Source organism: Frieseomelitta varia, unplaced genomic scaffold, assembly GCF_011392965.1.
Source record: "Frieseomelitta varia isolate USP_RPSP 00005682 unplaced genomic scaffold, Fvar_1.2 scaffold_239, whole genome shotgun sequence".
NCBI lineage: Eukaryota > Metazoa > Arthropoda > Insecta > Hymenoptera > Apidae > Frieseomelitta > Frieseomelitta varia.
Genome location: NW_025109967.1, coordinates 52,301 through 58,884, shown reverse-complemented (window position 1 = coordinate 58,884; position 6,584 = coordinate 52,301).

The following is a 6,584-nucleotide window of genomic DNA, read 5'->3' as shown; positions in this document are numbered from 1 at the left end:
TCTCACGCACAACCCGGTTGTCAATTACACACTGACAACGTTTATTATCAAACGCCTCGGAATGCCGCGTTCCACGAGAGATTCCAAGAAGCACAACGTCGCTACGTCACTCGACGAATCTCCGTTTAGCATCGAGCGGCTCCGCACAGCTGATTGAACGTACGAATGGTGTACAAATTCGCGGAGACGCGGCGTTTGAAAGAACTCTCCTACGTGTCGAGGTTTCCCAATGATTCGCCAGGATTAGCCAGGGATTATGTCATATAACATGCGATAATAGTATCATATCGATGTCAAGAATTTGCCAGGCAATGTTTGACGTAATGGACAAAAGCGCGCGCAACAGTGGTAGTGGCTGTCGTGTTTGTGGCTCTCCTTTATAGGATTAGACGAAACGGACCAAGTGTTGACCTTCGAATTTTGACATTCGACGATGGCGGCTAAGAAGATGAAGAGGATTTTCACTCGCAGAGGAGAAAGGATCGACGTTTATGCACGCGGTCACTTGCATCACGTGGCTGTGATGTGGGCAGTATCACTGTTTCAGCTTGGCTTGACTAGAAAACGCTCGGGCGGCCGCGACGAGTCCGACGAATCGTGGAGAGAGGCAGAGAGAAATATCGGGCGCGCGATTTGTTGTCACTGGCGCGAGATCGGCACGATGAATGCGGCCGAGGGTACAATCCGGCGTGACATCCCCGGAGCCACGTGGGGACTCGTCTAAAGGGGATTTTAGTGGGGATATTTGTCGCCTGCCGCGTGAAAAACTGCCAACACTTGAATAGGCCTCGGCTCGTCGATGAAAAACGCGGCTACCGACCCGACGCCGATGCCTCTCAGCTGGACACCCGCCTGTCGGCTAAATGCCCCCGCGTCCATGTCGTGGATTACGATTCTTTCATCCATCCTGACAGGGCCGTTCTCTTCTGGTGGTCATTCTTCCGTGTTCTAAGATGACGCGACGCCTCGTGCCCTCGTCCTCCCTGTGTTTGTCCTACCAAACTGTGCGTGCCGTTAAACGATCTCGCCGCGCGATAACACGTGAATTGAACATGATTGAATATAATATTTTTCATACCCTCGAGGTCGATTTTCGAAGAGAACCAAGAAAACAATTATATTTGTTTCTTTGAAGAATGTTTAACTTGGGGCGAAGAAGACGTGTGCAATAATTTGTCGCTTGTTATAATGTATCGTAATTTATGGAATTGGAAATTGATTTTCAAAGAGAAACAAGGAGAAAAAAAACTCTCTCGATCGTGCCGAAAAATTAACATTGAAGAATTTATCGCGATTACTGTGATATACCTATGTCCTCCGTAATTATTAATTTTTTTACACTCGAAATTGATTTTCGAAGAGAACCAAAGGAACTGTGCCCCTTTCGATCGTTTCGAAATTAACTCGTTTCTTTGAACAATGTTCAATTTACCTGCCGAGAGAATGTAGCAAAAGTGAGTAATAATAGTTTGTCACTGTTGCAACATATCCGTGCCCTTTATAATTATTAACCGTTTATAGTCGAAATCGATTTCCGGAGAAAGCGAAAGGAACTAAAAGGCCTCGGATGAATAAACTCTTTCAAAATTAGCTTTCTTCCTTGAAGAATGTTCAATTTACCGCGTGCATTATGTAACAATAATTTGTCACCTCTTAATTTATTGCGACGGCCTTTAGCGGTACGTATTTCCCACGTGACAAATTGATCGCTCGGAATGCCTCTACCGCTAGAGGAAAACCGTAGAAAAACATGGACGTCTCCATTGACCACGAAAAAAACCACGAAATTTACTACCTTTCTAGTGACCCGAGCACGAGCCGACTCCGTATTAACGTCATCCCCTCTCGGAGTAAAGCTTCCAGCCCACAAGAAAAAGTCACCTGGTCCCCGCGCGGACAATGGCAAGTCGTTGGAATGTTGCTCAAATAAGCGTGGCAAGTTGCGACAAATCACGCGTGTCAATGAATTTCAGACGGCACCGATAAATTGTCGTGAGCAATCTTTACGGCGATTCCACGGCGTATCGGCGGAGCGGTGGTTCAACGCTGACGAGTAACGCGCGCGATCCCAACATCCATAAATCCCGCCTGTTAAAAGCCTATCACAAATCATTCTACAAACTCAATTTGTGCGCTCCGCGTAGAAGCCTGACGGATAAGTTAATTTTCAATTCCGTGACGTATGTTACGACTGATCGATGTAGTCGACACCGTAGTCAACCGACCGTAAAATCCGATCGGATGGCGCAATTGCCTGCAACCGAATGTTGTTAGTTTCTGTTTTTTAACAATGGGATTTTCGACGATGGAGGCGTGAAATTTCCATCGGAGACACCGAAGTGCAAAAAATAAATTTATAATACGATGAAATGTAGAATCTTTTATTTATACATTTTGTGAAAAAACGTCCATAAAATATGCAACAAAAATTATCAACTGGTAATTTAAATCTAACCTAACCTAATTACTTTGGTCAAATTAACGATACCTGTTTTTTTTAGACAACTTGTCCAAAAAATATTACGGAATAAACAATCTTTTATTTTTACACTTTACGCAAAAATTATCCAAGTCTTTAAAAATACGCCAATTGTTTCACGTCTACGAAAATATCTAATAAATAAAAATTATAAATTATATTGGTCGTTTTCTTTTTTCTTTTCTTTAAACGAACGTGTTAGAAAAAAGTCAGTTGTAACGAAATTTCGTGACCGCGTGATTGTACGTACTTCCCAAAGGTAGTTTCACGTCAATAAAGTAGCACGTTATCGTCTAAACTTGTCGCGGCAGTCGTAAAACTCTAACTCTTGGCTCGGACGGCACTCTTTACCGCTCTCTCTTTGCCATCAAACATTCCTGTCGGCGATCGATGCGTATTTTATCAATTAGCATTTGAATATCACGGCGTCGAGAAAGCAAGCGGCGTTTGATGCTTCCTCGAAGCTCTGGTCCATTTTCATTTTACCGTGGCTTGGCAAACAACGCGAATTATTAACAACGATCGTTCAAACATGACGATAGACAACACCTAAATTCGTCTTCATTGCCAATGACACATAGCAATAACCGCTGTTGCGAAAGATGACTAATCTCATTATATTATTAGATGACTTGTCCCGAACAAACATGACAGCCACTTCGTCCGAATAGGATTGTGCATTTGCGAAGACGCCTTTGTCACGTTTTTCCCGCAAAAAGCACACGTCCAATTTTTTTTAACATTCGTTCGTCCAGTACGTGCGTAATTCGATTTTCACGGAAACGGAAGAATTTTTGTTGAAGTGTGAAAAAAAAAAGTGGCAAAAAAGCTCGTCCCAGCTCATTCGCTTCATTTACGGCGTTTATCATCGTCATCAAGCATAGTTGTTACAGCGGTGCGTGTAATTTTACTCGCAGGTTAAATTTTTTAATTTCGTATTTTAAATTCAAATTAAAAATTTTATCTAGAAGTAAAATGTTTATTTGCAATTACACTCCCCGTTCTACAACGCTAAACGTCCGCTCGAACGACCGGTTTGAAAAGTTCGTTCAAAATTCCGCGCTCTTTCGTTCGTTTTTTGACTCGTGTTAAAAAAGAAAATCTAATTTTCCCTCTTATTATCCGAAAGTTATTTTCGGTGCGTCGTCGGCAATTACTCGTGTCGCTTTCGTAAGAAAGACCCGATCGATGACCAGTTACGTTCAGTGTTAAAAGTCGAATTACCGCAGCCATGTAAGTCGAAAATAATCTGTACAGTTGGACAAAAAGAGGACGCGTCCCGCGTCTTGCTAACCAGCGGACGCCAGGTTGCGTCGAGCGCCGCGAAGGTGGTTTTTTTCCGCCGTGGCATGCAAATTATCTCGTTGATTGAACCAACCATTTTCCGTTGCTGGTGGACGAGAACACTCGTGACCGGAGAGAGAGAGAGAGAGAGAGAGAGAGAGAGAGAGAGACTGGTGGCAACCGGTGAAGTGGCAGATAGTAGTCGTCGACGTCGGCCGACGAACGTCGGGGCTTACGCGGAACGACCAAGGAGACGAGCAAACCGACGACCGAGCGCATCCTGCTGAACGTTACATAGAAAGAGGACCGTCCTCTCGTGCGTCAAGTGTTCCACGGTCGAGAAGACAACCTGGAGCAAGCGAGAACGAGAAGGGAGAGTACTAGGGAGGAGGATGACAAAGAGAAGAAGAAGAAGAAGTAGAAGAAGAAGAAGAAGAAGAAGAAGAAGCAGAAAAAGAGGAAGAAGACGAACAAGAAGAGGAGCCACGCGAGAAGAGTACACGACGTGGTTTTTGCTACGGAGCCGCGACGTTCCGCCGGCGTCACATTCATTCTGACACGCTCCCCTCCTCTCTTTTCTTTCTTTTTTTCTTTTTCGGTCGATCACCGATATGAAAGAAAAAAAAAAGCAACGATTCGGCAGCTATAGGCGACGATGCGGGGGGAAAAATGTAATTGACAGTGAAATCGAGTCGATCGTGCAACTTGAACTAACTTTCATTTGCAGTTGTAATTTGTTTGAATTCTTATTTTCGTAATTTCGTTGAGAACGCTGTCATTTGGAATTAGTTTCAGCGAGTCTAAGCAAATCATCACGTTCGATTTTTGCCGCTGTTTCGACGTAGAATTTGACATTTTTGAGTGGCTATCGATTACTATATCGAGTAGTTACTCGCTCGAATTTCGTTAGTTCTGTATTGATTTGCAGGTTTCAAATTCAATGATTTAATATCAATAATTTGATATTTTAATATTTAATTTCAATAATTTAATATTAATGTTTTGACTTTGTTTCGGCTTTGTTTCAACGTAGAATTTGACATTTTTGAACGAGTATCGAGTACTATCGCAGGTTTCGCTCAGATTTCGTCAGTTCTGTATCAATTTGCAGTTTTCAAATTCAATGATTTAATATCAATAATTTGATATTTTAGTATTTAATTTCAATAATTTAATATTAATGTTTTGATTTTGTTTCGACTTTGTTTCAACGTAGAATTTGACATTTTTGAACAAGTATCGAGTACTATCGCAGATTTCGCTCAGATTTCGTTAGTTCTGTATCCGATTTGCAATTTCCAAAACAGTCTTCACTTCGAAATATTTTGATAATGTTTCGACGTGGAATTTTGAATATCGACTACTATTGCAAATTTCACTCAGATTTTGACAGTTTCGTATCGATTCACTTCAATATTTCGATGCTGTGTCGACGTTTATCGCTGTTTCGACGCATCGTAAAATTTGACATTTTCTATTATCGTAGACTTCATACAGATTTCGTCAATCGATTTCCATTGCAGTTTGTGACGTTTGCTTAGTTTAAAGCCCCTTTAGGTTCTCACGCACCATAGGGGGGAAAATTTGTTTTTTTACGGAGACAATTCGAGAATAAATTGTTAACAGCGAATTCTTTTGCATTTCTATAAATGAAAATTTAAATAAAAAACTGCACTATCAACTACTCCCTAATTAATGACCTTTTAGGCTTTCTCCAATATTTTAAATGATAACAATTACGTGCCTCGCGGGGTGAAGCTTTTAGGATTTTAGAGATGCTCAAGTGAAGGAAGCACGGTCAAAAAAAAGTTGCTTTAAAGCACAAATCAGCCAGACGTATTTCAACTACAAATTTATATATTCGATTCGTTCGAAATGGAAACGATCATTGCTAATTATCAACCGGGGATGGTAACGAAACATTCACCGGGGATTCGTAGTTTTTCAACACCTCGGCTATCCTCTAAAGACAAGAAATTTTGTCTCGAGAAACGTGGAACAATCGGCCGCGTCTTCGCTTCTTTCCGAATTCCCCTCCCCCGAGTGATGGATACGCGTTATTCCTTCGTGGCTGGTGTCACCAGAGATAGCCGGCGATGAATCACCGAGAAAACGGATCTTCCGCCCCGTTTCGTCGATCGAGAAGCACCGGTCGAGTTGTTGTTCCCCGCATTCCTGGCGTTTTACTTAGCTCTACTTAAAAGGGTTGTGGATAGAGGCCGAGGAAGGCTCTTAGAGCGGATATCGTGTTCGAGCGATTCTCCTCGTGGCCCTCCCTCGGCCGTCCTCACCTCTCTCTCCACGACCGGTTACCAAACCGAAGAAAGCTACTAAACGAGGCGCATCCTGCGGGATCATTCATTACTTCGGCTCGCCTCGTTCGTTAGGCGAGCGCCAGGTTTAAGAAGGCCACGGTTAATTGAGTTTTAGGAATTCATTTTCGTCGTCGATAACCTGGCCCACGGTGGCCTTCCCCTTTCGCGTTCGCCAGCCAGTCTGGGAATTTCGAACGTGACAGTATCTATCCCGATGGACCGGGGGAAACGTTCTTGGTATGTGTTGAAATTGCTTCTTTGTAATAAAATAAATACAAGTTTATTAAATAATTATATTATATTACATAATATATATATTATTATATAATATTAAATAGTTTATATAATTTATATAATTTATATAATTTATATATATAATATTATATAATTTATATACATAATATTATATAATTTATATAATTTATATAATTTATATATATAATATTATATTTATAATATATAATTATCATATTGTACAAAAATATATATATGTATTTATTTAATTA